This window comes from Ambystoma mexicanum, chromosome 1p, assembly GCF_040938575.1.
Source record: "Ambystoma mexicanum isolate Mex_15411 chromosome 1p, UKY_AmexF1_1, whole genome shotgun sequence".
Taxonomy (NCBI): Eukaryota; Metazoa; Chordata; class Amphibia; order Caudata; family Ambystomatidae; genus Ambystoma; species Ambystoma mexicanum.
Window position 1 is genome coordinate 1,492,058,677 of NC_090921.1, and position 13,444 is coordinate 1,492,072,120.

Here is a 13,444-nt window from a genome sequence, read left to right on the forward strand (position 1 = left end):
TGCTCATGTGTTCTGTATAGTAGGTGTTGTGGTAACACCATTTTCCTACCTGTTAAGACCTCATGGGGGCTAACACCTGTTGCTTTGGCAGGAGTCGACCTGATTGCCATCAAAACCAATGGTAAACGCAAATCCCAGCTGGAACCTGCTTCTGCCACAAATTTCTTTAAAATGTCCACAACAGACCTATTGCTTCTTTCAACTGTACCTGAAGACGCCGCCCGATATGCGATATGTAGTTTCCTTTTTACACCTAGTATTTGCCATACCTTACTCATTAGAGTACTTGTGAAATGACTTCCTCTGTCTGACTCAATTCTTTGTGGCAACCCAAACCTTGAGAACACATGGTTCACCAGCAATGTGGCTGCTGTTTGCGCACTACAATCTGGTGCGGGAATGCACTCAATCCATTTTGACATCAAACATACCACACTCAAAATATAGCGGTGTCCCCTGCTCGACCTTTTTAAGGGACCTACATAGTCTATTTGCAAATCTGACCATGGGAGAGTTAGGCCTCTTTTCATCAATGGTGCTCTATGCATTGGTGAAGCAGGTTTAAATTGGGCGCATACTAGACATCCTCTAGTATATAATTCCACATCTTGGGACATATGTGGCCAGTAAGCATAATCTTTTAGTATTTCTAATGTCTTTTGTGAACCTCTATGGCCTGCAGTTATGGCATCGTGTGCATGGTGTAGCATTAGTCCTCTGAATGAAAGGGGTACTACCCACTGTATTTGCCCTGTTATGGACTCTCTAATCATGAGCCCATCCTGTAATCTAATTCGTGTTTTGTTCTTTAATAACACCCTCAACTCTTCTTTTCCCATACAATCATTTTCTGTTAAAGGATTTTTTTCAGGATCTATCAAATGATTATAATAGATTCCCAAAATTTGATCATTCTTTTGTGCCTCAATCAAATCTTGGTCTGGCGTGTCATGACTCCACTGCACCACCGGTTGATCTACCTCCTTTGGTGCTTTAGAACGTGTGACTGCATCAATTTGTATTTCACCCATTAAATAATCAATAGGTAGCAATTCTCCCATCACAGCCCCAATCTTAGCCAGATGGTCTGCCTTATCATTTCCCTCCTTATCCTCTCCTGGTGTTTTTAAATGCCCACGAATTTTTCTCCAGTATATTGTTAAATTATTTTCTGACACCAATTTGTCTATGGCTTGTATCATTTTTCCATGTTTAAGTGGCTTTTTGTTGTATGTAACCATGCCTCTTGCTTTCCAACCAGGCAAATACTCCACAAAGCTATTCCGTGCATAGTCAGAATCAGTCACCAGGACAATTTCACTGAACTTTTTATCAACTGCAGTAGCAATTGCTTTATAGATGGCTGCCAATTCCGCTACCTGACTGCTCCTATCTCCAATCCTCATCCCTATACTAGGAACGCCTTCACATTTCAACCAGACATTTCCTATTCCTGCCACTAATTGTTTATTACTGTCATTTTCAATGTGAAAAGCACAACCATCCACATATACAGTTGGCAAATCCTTGCATGTTTTTTCATCAAAAGCTTTGTGTGGTGATTGTTCAAACTCCTGCAAACTAGCTTCCACATCCATTTCATTTGTTATTTGTTCAGCTGCACAGTCATGTAAGTCAGCTAACCCTTGAGCAATTGGGCTCTTTTTATTTTGTCCATATCTTACTTCTACGGGAAAACCTTGTAATGCCAGCGTCCATGAAGTGATTCTGGATTGCGCTATATTGCCTGATCTAATTCTTTTACTCTCTAAAAATTGCAAAGGTTGATGATTTGTTTCAATAATCACCTTTTCTCCCTGAACAATGGGGCGGAAATGTTGTAGCGCCCACACAGTGGTTAATAGGGCCTTTTCGCATTCATTAAATTTCATTTCAACTTGGGAAAATGCCTTACTTGCATATGCAATGGTTTTGTGATTCAAATCGTGTTTTTGTGATAACACTGCTGACATACAATGTTCAGAAAAGCCTATTTCTATAAAGAAATCCCTGTCCTTTATGGGGTATGCTAAACATGGTGCCTTTACAAGACATTCCTTCAATCTAGCCACTGCATCAGATTGCTCTCTTTCCCATCTCCAGGGAGTATTTAGTTTAAGCAGTTTAGTCAATGGTTGAGTGATTTCTGCATAATTCTCAATGAACTTTCTGTTATAGCCTGTCATCCCTAATAAACTTTTTACTCCTTTCACATTTTTAGGATCTTTTAATCTTTGTATGGCCTCTATTTTCTTCCTTTGTGGATTTAGCCCATGTTCAGTCACTTCATGCCCTAGAAAGTTCACTTTTTTCTTGCACCATTGTGCTTTTTGCAAAGATACTTTGGCGCCTGCTTTCTGCAATTGGCCAAGCACATGTCTTATTTCATCAAAATGGCTTTTAAGGTTTTCATTTTTTATCAAGACATCATCCACATAAACTATTGTCCCTCTTTCCGCTGCATCCGGCATGGCCTTTCTCAAAAATATGCCAAATTCACTCCCACTATTGATGTACCCGAACGGAGCTCTAAGCCAGGCATATTGAGTCCTGTCAAATGTAAAGGAAAATAGGTGTTGTATCTCCTCTGCCAATGGCACACACCAATATCCAGATGTGAGATCTAACGTGGTAAATACATTTGAACCATGTATCTGAGCTAGGCCCTGATCAATGAATGGTAGTGGCCATCTAGATACTGGTACTCTTTTATTTAACTCTCTTAAGTCTGCACACAGCCGCCATTGACCATTTGGCTTTAACACACCTAAAATAGGCGTATTGGATGTGCTATGAATGGGCCTAATTATTCCCCGTGATTCCAAATTTTTAATAATCTCTGCCAATGATTCTAAACATGCCAGCGGTAGTCTATACTGGCGTACAAACACTGGATTTCTGCTACAACCTTCTGGTAGTGTGGCCACATGTAAATCAGTTAAACCACAATCATAAGCATCTTTTGCAAATACATCCTTAAACTCCATAAATATTTCCCTCAGATTGCGTCGATCCTCATCGCTGTTACATGCATCCGCTAAGGAGATCTGCTCTTCTACCATTCTGGAAAATTCTGGAAACTCTTCTGGTAAAGGAATCTCAGCGCTTTCCTCTAACTGTGTGGCTGTGTCTTTTTGTAGAGCTGCCACTTTCAAATATTTTGGCATATCAGCTTCCACTTCAATGGGCTGATTTCCTGTTTCATTTTCATTTAAATTAAATATTATGCAATCCTCTTGATGGCAGCACACTGTCTCATTTGAATCATAAGGATACACAGAATGAATTTTAAATATTCCTTTGGGCTGAGAGTCCAGGTGTTCTGGCAACTCGCCCTTGGCATCTACATATTTTTCAGGAATATTCCCAATCACCATGTTATTTAAATCTGCCGTATAATGTGATTTTTGTATGGCCATTCCTAATGGGGAGTTTTCCTCTAAATGAATATCCTGACAACCTTTATTATTTACCATGATTTTTACAGATCCCTCACCAATGTCTACCAATGGAATGTATTCATAATCCAGGCCTTGCTGTTTTATGGATTCATTCAGGCATACAAATGCATCAGAGCCTTTCATCTGCTGTCCATTTTTGCATTTCAGTGTTATTGCAAACTGTTTTGTAAATGCAGGAATAATAGTATCTTTCCTTATTTGTAATTCGATGGCATAAGGAACCAGTTGTGCACAATGATAAGCCCTTCTTTTGTCTTCAAATTCAGGTGCCGGCCCACCTAGGCGTGACCATATTTTTTGATTAAGGAAATCTAACACCATACACATTCTGTGCATGATGTCATTGCCCATGTAAAATTCATTTTGTGCTCCACTCACTATCCATACATTATGGTAAATTGTTTTCTGCCCAATGCTAATTTTAAGCATGCATCTGCCTGTAATTCGGTTTTCAAAGTCTGGACTGTCCAACCCAGAAACATATTGATTTTTAATCCTAAATTTCGGGATTTCTTCCCTCTCCATAATTTTTTGCAACAATTTCTCATTAATGAAACTCCTTTCATGTTCAAGCGCTAAAGTGGCTTTTATTGTTTTAAGATAATCATTTATACCAACGTGAACCCATGGTTGCTCATCTTCCATGTGTATCTCTGCCAGAGTGGTAATGTGTTTTTCTGAATCTGTTTTAGGAACAATATTCTGTTTGCATGTATTCTCTTTTAAATAGAAACGTAATGTGTGTTCGTCTATGGCAGTCTGCCAATCTTTCCTTGGGTCCAAGTATATTTGTACAGGTAGTTTTTCATTGTCGCTCTGATCTTTGTCTTGACACCTTAATATAACAGTGACACTAGGTATGCAGCTATTCTGGAGATATACCTCCACAGCATCATTTGTTTTGGCAACGGTGTGACATTCTTTTATATTGCTGTTTTGTGATTTTAGTTTCTTAGGCCTCAATGGTTTTTTGGTTAAGGACCACAGCACTCCATTCACCCCATCTATGAGAGGAGACAATCTTTTCAGGCAATCTGTCCCCATCAGAAATGGAATTTCACAAATAGATGTGATCAATACCTCTTGTTTCATTCTGTGCTTTCCTATTTTTATGTCAACCTCAGTTACACCTATGATGGGCACCTCCTCCCCATTAAAGTTATGCACTGGGCCTTGATTTGCCTTCACTGTGATCTGACTCTGTGGAGGCCTCCCTTCATTGATACTCTTTACCAGCTCCTTGGACATAATTGTGGCCTGTGCGCCAGTGTCAATCATAGCAAAGGTGTGGCATTTTTCTTCTACAGTGATGGGTGCATAATATCTGTCCTCAACTTCCTCTAATACACATAAGAAATGTGAATTCTTACTGATTTCAGGGCTCACCTTTCTCAGGTCTTTTTCACTTTTGGCTAAGCACATTGGTAAATGAAAAGACATTTTTCCCTCCTTTTTACCCATTTCTGTGCGAGATATTTTATTCATTTCTCCATGTTCAGAGGTTTTTTGGAGTGTGGCCACCGTTCGCCCATCCATCTGGGTAACATCAGAGACCACATTACAACCTTCCAACTGAACATGTGTCACAACATCATTCAGCAATTTGTCATTTTTTAATTCTGTGCATTTGTGATCATTTAGTGTAATACCAGCCCTTTCAGCCTCTTCAAAAATATGTGGCTCAAAGAATTTTTCAGGTGATTGACTTGTACCCTCCTTGTGAGTATTTCCTTTTTCTGTCTGTGTTTGGTAATTGTTTTGCTTGCCCAGGGAAGGAGCTATGGCATCCCCACTTACTCCCTGTTCACTGGTATTCCCCATGCATGAGTCATTTTTCTTAAATCTGTCCCTTTGTTCTTTTGGAATTCCTAATGTTTCTTTTTCATTTGTGCAAATCTTTACTGTTTTATTTAGCTCTAAGTTAAACCGTACCTCTTTTTTAGAAGTATTTGCACTTTCTGTCACAATTTCATTTACTGGTACTTTCATTTTTAATCCATTAGACATCTCAGAGTCGTTATGCAAGATTATATCAGAGCAATCTGTCATTTTGGCACTGCAGTTATCATGAGTACTTAGTCACTTTTCGGAAGCCCCCCGGTCATTGCTATGGCCATCAGCCCCCTCTTTGGAAGGTTGTTTTTGCGCTGTATAGAGCTTTCCTATTTGCTCAGCTAACATTTTCACTTGGGCCTCAAGGCATTGGAACCTTTCCACCTCTCTAGGATCCTCTTTCTGTGGCCTAGGTCGATATTGGTTGTTTTCCCCCTGATTGGATCTATTCTGATACCTCTCAGGTGATTGATACCGGTTGGGATGGTTTCTGAACTCTTGATTCATTTGTGGAGGGGAGCGGGTTGCACCCATCCTTTGATTATAGTCCCCTGGTGGGGAATCATTGTACTGGCGTGGACTGTAGTTCACGTTTTGCTTCATGTCCTGTTTCTCAGATTGTGGGTACTGGCCCCTATATTGATTTCCATTATCAGTAAATCGATCCACATATCGGGGCCTATCCTGATTACCATATATCATGGTGCTGGGATCAAATCTGCTCTGTGTCCCCAATGACTGGTAGGGACCATCATTTCTTTGATCTTGATTTTGTCTCTGGTTATTGTTCATACCTGCCATATCAGACCGGTATCTTACCCGGGGTCTATCTCCTAAATATCTAGGGCTGATGTAGCTCTCTCTATTACTAGGATCATGTGATTGGAACATTGGTACAGTAAATGGCGATCTTTGTTGATTACCCCTTTGTTCAGGTGTCACATTATTTTTACCTTGGCTTTGAGCAGACTCAAGGGACATTTTGGCTGACCTGATTTCCATTACTGTGGCTGAGGGTTCTTTAGATTTAGGCCTAGTATCTTTCATTTTATCACTTTCTCTACCCTGACAATAGAGTACCTCATATAGCTTGGTGCTTTGATGTACAATCCATTCAAGGGACTTGTCACGGTCAAATTCACGGACCAATTGGGATATGATGTCTTTCTGTAGCCCATAGAAGTATGCGGTTTTAAACTCATTGGAATTTGAGTCAAAAGATACATCAAAGCGAGAGAATGCTCTTTTTAAGTCTTGTAAAAATTGGCGAGGTGATGTATTAGGTCCAGCAGTAATAGTGTACGCAACTTTCTTTGCCTCCTGCAATGACTGAAAAGGAGAAAAATGACGCCTAATTTCTTTTTCAAACTCCAGCCATGTCATATTCTGCTGTTCATTTAATCCCCTTATGATGCTGGCCGTCGGGGCATCTAAAGTTAAATGAAAATATTGTCTGTACTGTTCCTTAGGTATCTGGAGCGCTTTAAAAATGTCATGCACCGCTTCTAAGTGATCCTCAATGCAGCATTCACCTCCCTTTTTAAATGGTTTGATCAGGGCTTTAATGGATTTCATTATTTTTATGGGGCTACTTGTTGCAATGCATGGAATTGCACTATTTTGTGATTCAATCCTGTTTTCAGGTGTATGAGATTGGTGGCTGCCCCCAATGGGAGTATCAAATCCCCCAAGGGCGCTGCAACCAAGTTCAGTCACCGGCCCAGTCACTGGGGCACTAGCTCTTTGGGCAGAGCTAGAATTCACCTCCACTCCATTGAATGTGGTACCCTGCCGCCTCTCCTGGGACCTGGGAATGCACATTTGCTGTTCTAAGTCCTTACACTTTTTAAGGAGTCTGTTGGCTTCATCATGCAAATAATTATTTTCATCACTCATTTTATTAATTGCCTCCTGCATATCGCACATTTGCATTTGGCATTCATTGAACTCTTTATTTCTCTTGTCTCTTTCTTGAATCATTTTAATCATTTCTTGTTCTACACTCTGGAGATCACCTTCTTTTTCGCAATGTTCTTTTTGTAAAATCTGCATTTCTGAAACAACCTCATCTTTATCCTGCCTAATGTGATCCACTAAGGCTTTTAAGTGTGTCAATTCTTGCTCACTATCTTCAAATTGTTTCTTGTTTTTGGATAACTGAGTATCAAAGTCTCTGCATTTTAATTGCATGTCTTTTTGGCATACATCCAATTCTGCTCTCAACATTTCCTGATTTTTACTTGCCCCATCTAATTCAGTCTTTAACCTGTTAATTAGCTGAGTATCATTCTCTTGCATTCGCAGTGACTTGTTTAAAATAAACCATATTTTGCCGCATAGCCGTATTAAACAGTCTTTCTCTGCACTTTTATCGGCTGCATTCAATAATCTTGTAAGGCAGACCTGAATTATGCTGCCTTCTGCAAAAATATTGTCTAGTTTTTCTTTCTGCACCTCACCCTGAATGCGGTTACTCCATTCTAAGGTACTGTTCGAAGACCAATTCCCATGTGCAAATAACTTTGCCTCTAAATATTGCACTAGATCTGAGAATGTGGTTTCCCTTTGTGACATTCTGAAATTCGTTTTTAGTGGCACACTGCTATTATAAAATGGGTTCCCTTTAATGTGCAAATGGCAGTGTGAGACACGCTTGCCACGCCCAGTAGGTACTCTATGATCACTTTCCCGGCCTGCAACGCACCATAAATATGTAGGGTATTTTGTGGAGATTTGGGGCCTGACGGTATTTTATTACCGCTGAGAAATAACTTAGCAATAATCACTCTTTGTATTCAGATTTGGCCATGTGCAACAATAATACAATGGACATGCATTATTTCAGCACCCAGACCTGCATATTTGGTATACGTGGTTGGTGGTATTTTGGTGAGCATAATTCCCTTGTTTTATTTGTGGCCCCAATGTCCAGAATCCCTTATCTTCGCTTAGATTTTTCGTGTGATCACTAGAGAGACCTCAGACCTGCATTCTAGGGAAACCACAATTTCCAGGGATAGTGTTGGTGCGCCACCATGGGCAAACTCACTGACTTATTTACGACAGAGAGCTATATGTGGTAGTCTTGTGGTAATTTCCACTACCTTATATACGGTAGGGAGCTATGTTCAGAGAGTCTCTCTTCCCGTTGGCTCATGTACCTCCAACAAGTTATACTACAGTCACTCACAATTATTCATACTGATTCTGACATACACACATCTGTCTTAAAATGACCATTGCACTGTTTAAAAATCTCCCCACATCATTGGCATTGTAATGGTAAATAGAAAATAAACCACCCGTCTGTTTTCAAATATTTTCTGTATTATAAAATTTGCATTTAGACATAATCTCATTCTTTACAGCAATAAAAGGGAACAATCAAAGCATTTTCAATGACACACTGCAATTATAGTGGCGGAGAACCGAACTTAAATTGCTACATTAGCACTTGATTAAGACACGCACGGGACTTTCATTTTTCTACACTGACTGCATACTTTCGTGCACACACACAGCTCCCCCAGTTAGGTAATTACCTTATCTGTTTAGAGGATTCTCTCTGTGAATGTGGCTCTCTTGGCTTAACTCCAACGAAAAGGGACGCTTGCCTTCTCAAGCCGGGGTCATTGCCTGGAATTCTCAGCTTTTTCAGATAGGACAGCCTCTGCCAGTGGAAATGTAATTCTTTCAGCTTTCCCCAGTCTCGACTGCAGCAGGACACCCCCACAGCCAGGTCTTCTCCCCAGTAGTGCAGAAAGATGTCTGCCTGTCTTTTTCCCTGCTACTGCCCACTAAAACTTTCCTCTCAGCCCTCTTTATGACGTGTTCCAATGAAATCCATCATCTCTCATCCTCCTACTTTTAAACAATAGCTTCGCTTATACATTTGCAATTGTTGCAAATCTGACTTCCTTCCTCCTGCAGTTACTGTGCACAACAACACGGATAATCAGGCAGAGAAGAGAGGAAAAATCTGCACACTCATTTAACTGGTTTTCAAAATATGCCTAATTCTGCAGTAGAGAACACATTTTATTAGTGAGTTATAATAAAATAAGGTTTTATTAGTCAGGTTAATGGTTAATATGTTAGCTGTTAATTTTCAAATGTGTCTCTAGCAATATAGGCATTTCAGGTGAAAATAGTGTGCATTTTTAAATGAACACGTGTGCTTTTAACTGTAAAAATAGCTTTGCATCTTATATGTTAAAATCGTTTTTTGACTGAATAGCCTGTCTTTCCTTGTTAATCTGCTAACCCATATAGCAATGCACCGCACCCTTGTGGTGGTGCTGAAAAAAAAAATGCTACTTGTGCAGTAGTGCTGTAATGCTACTTGTGCAGTAGTGCTGTAATGCTACTTGTGCAGTAGTGCTGTAATGCTACTTGTGCAGTAGTGCTGTAATGCTACTTGTGCAGTAGTGCTGTACTCTGTGCTGTAACATGCCAAATATCCTTACAGGGCACAAGGCCACCACGTCTACCCATACCTGGACGACTGGCTCGTCCGGGCCACCTCTCCGGAAGCGGTTCAGCATACTGCCTCCGCACTGATGAAAACACTCCACGACCTGGGGTTCACTATAAATCTCAAGAAGTCTCAGCTGCAGCCCACACAGAGCCTGACCTTCTTGTGCCTCATCTGGGACATAAGCTCCGTGAGAGTCTTTCCCTCGGAGGACAAGATTGCGGCCATCAAGAGAGCTACAGCTCACTTCCTCTCCAGGCCCGTGACCTCGGCCTGGTGGTACCAACACCTACTGGGTCTTCTGGCAGCAGTCCTTTTGGCCCTGCCCCACACAAGACTCAGGATGCGGAGATTACAGCAGCACTTCGCAGTCTCATGGAATATGGGGAAGGGCTCCCAAGAGGAGCCAGTCAGCATTCCTCCCTTTCTTCCCTCGGACCTCCACTGGTGGTCCGCGGACTTCAATCTGCGGCAGGGCAAGCCCTTACGACTGCCGCCCCCTCAGGTCACAGTTACTACAGACTCTTCCCTAGAGGGCTAGGAAGCCACCCTGGACAGCCACAGCGTCCATGGAGTCTGGACTTGGCAGGAGCAGGAGTCCCACATCAATTGGCTAGAATTGAAGGCCATATTGTTGGCTCTCAAGGACTTTCTCCCTCATATCGAGGGCAAGACAGTTCTTATCCAGACAGACAACTCCACCAGCATGTACTATGTCAACAGGCAGGGGGGCAGCAGATCCCCTCCGCTGTGCAACCTAGAAGTTGGCATATGGGAATGGGCTCTGGAGAACAACATCTACCTCATGGCTGTCCACCTCCCGGGGGAATGCAACCTGGAAGCAGACAGGCTCAGCAGACTGCGGCAGACAGTTACGAGTGGCAATTGAACGACCTGGTACTGAAGGAGGTCTTCCTCAGGTGGGGGCATCCCCAGGTGGATCTATTTGCCTCCCGGGACAACAGGAAATGCCAACAGTTTGCGTACTCGGAGGGGCAGGGCTCCAGCTCCTTGGACAAAGCATGCCAGATACAATGGAACGACATGACGGCATATGCCTTCCCGCCCACACCCCTGGTCCACAGGCTGATCTGCGAAGTAAAGGAATCCCGGCACCTCGGCATCATTCTGATAGCTCCCTGGTGGCCAGCGAGACCGTGGTTCTCTGAGCTTCTCAGCCTTTCGGACAGACCACCCATTCACCTACCGCTGGGCCCAGCTCCTCCCCTGGCCCATCAGGGGGTGAAGGGTACTCCACCCTGCTCCTCACAAACTAGCCCTCGCAGCGTGGTTCCTGAGCAGATCACGCTGAAACACTCAAGCCTATCTCAGGCTAACCTAGAGATCATCCAGGGCGCTGGAAGCAAGGCTACAAGGAGCCAATATAAGAGTAAATGGTCTAGCTTCTGTCATTGGGCCGACTCTAGGGAGATCGACCCTCTTAAGTTTACCTTGGACGACATGCTCTCCTTTTCAGCACACCTCGCCCACTCCGGTGTGCAGATGGATACATGCTGCACCTATCTGACAGCCATAGGGGCTTGCAGGAATTCAGAGGACGGCCTTTTCTCCTCCTCCAACCTGGTGGTCAAGCGACAACTGGCGGGTATCCCAAGGCTTTACCCACCTATAAATAAGCCACACCCCATGTGGGACCTTAATGTTGTGTTGGGCGCCTTGGCGCACAAACCTTTTGTGCCTAGGGCATCAGCGGACATCAGGCTGGTCACCATAAAGACAGCTCTGCTCGTGGGCCTCACCTCAGCTCACAGAGTCGGGGAGATCCAGGTTCTGGTGGCATCAGAACCCTACACCACTTTTCACAGGGACAAGGTTGTCCTGCGGATGCACCCTGCTTTCCTACCCAAGGTGACCTCCTCCTTCCATCTCAATGAGGAAATAGTCTTACCCACTTTCTTCTCCGTCCCCATGGACGAGCCTCACAGGGTTTTGCACTGTGTGGATGTAAGAACAACGCTGAAATAATACCTGGACAGAACCAAGGACTTATGCAAGTCAGATGGCTTGTTTGTCACTTTCGGTAGGTCAAGGCTCGGTTATCAGGCCTCCAAGGCCTCCATAGCCAGGTGGATGGTCGCGGCCATCAAGGAGGCTTATGAGGGGCAGCACAAACCGGTGGCAGCAAACTTACATGCCCATGCGGTCAGAGCCACGGCCATCGTGTTCCAACTGTATGTGCCATGGCAGGTCATCAGCAGGGCGGCTACCTGGGCCACCCCTTCGGCTTTCTGCAAACACTACTGTTTGGACGCCGCCGCTAGGTTAGATGCGGCATTCGGGCAGGCGGTTCTAAGAAACCTGTTTTCTTAAGGCGGGAGCTCCTCTCCTCCCTGGGGCTACATTCAGTTGTTCAGTTGTAATCGCCCATACAGTATGGAGGAAAGGGGACGGGACGTAAGGTTATTAATAGTTACTCACCGTAGTGACTAACATACTCTTAGTCCGTAGTCCCCTTTCTCCATACGTCCCACCATCCCCCGCCCCCCTAATAATACTGGTGTCATTAGGCAATGCTGATCATTGTCGACGCGTCTATGGGGACTGAGGAGTGGCGCCGGTGGGCGGAGTCAGGCGAGCGCATGCTCCCAGGGCCACACACCTCAAGATTCTTTTCTGGTGAAAAAGGTTCTGTCTCCTGTCCGTCGCGAGGGAGGCCCATACAGTATGGAGGAAAGGGGACTATGGACTAAGAGTACGTTAGTCACTACGGTGAGTAACTATTAATTTATGATGTTCCCACTCACTGGGATGGATGTATTGAGTCCCTCTGTACTCTGCACTTAAGTATTCACAATCACTGGGATGAGTAGGATGAGTCCTGTTGGACTCATCGTGCCCGTTCCCCTTCTAGGTCTTCCGCTGCTCTCATTACCTTTGTTGTTCTGGATTGACTTCACAGGTTCTTCCTGTGGGGTTTCGGCTCTCTCTCATAGATTCCATGCTTCTAGCGGCCCTTCTTTCTTCCTGCTCCAGTACGCAGCTCTGCAGAGCCCCTTTCACAGCGGTCCCAGTGTCATTTTAAGCCGGTCCACCTCTTTTGGGTCATGCCACCGCCTCAACTTTCCTTCTTGGGCATACACAGGCATACTGCCATCTCCATGTCTCCTTCCCTTCTTGGTTGCCAGTTCGAACGAGGCCCTTTCGAACTCGCTGGGTTTCTCTCGCTCTCCAGGTTTGAAACGTCCGGGTGCCACCAACATTATACATTTGTCCTTCTTTCCTTTTTATTGGGAAGTCTGGATCATTCCCAGCATAGACCTGTAGTCCTTTGTCTCTGTTTCTTGAGCATTCGTTGTTACTCTATCTATCTTCATCATCCCAGGATGGTTGGTTTCCAGCCACTGAGTAATTTCTGGCATACTCTTCTTCTTCTCAGTAGGTTTGTCATTCTGTTGGTTATTTTGTGTGATGTTGCAATAACAAACAGTGACTTGTTTTGAAGCTCTGCTGGTATTAGTGGCTCCTCATAAAGGGGTTTAGGATGTTCCTTGATAGAACAGGAGTCCTTGTCCCAAAAAGGGGAGTCTCTCCCTGTCAGATCTGGCTTACAGCCACCCCAGAGGGGAATGTTGCACAGAGGGCTTGTAAAGAAGCTGCAAGCCAAGGTAAGTAGGAAACAGTTTATTTACTTAGTTTCCAGCAGTAAAGCATAAGA

The 13,444-nt window shown here is 43.6% G+C and overlaps 1 protein-coding gene across 7 annotated transcripts in view; it reads left to right on the forward strand.

The window, feature by feature from the left end:
• Positions 1-13,444, forward strand: part of LOC138456334 (dnaJ homolog subfamily A member 1-like) — a 972,900-nt gene that overhangs the window by 661,732 nt on the left and 297,724 nt on the right. The gene's annotated exons all lie outside the window — the stretch shown is intronic.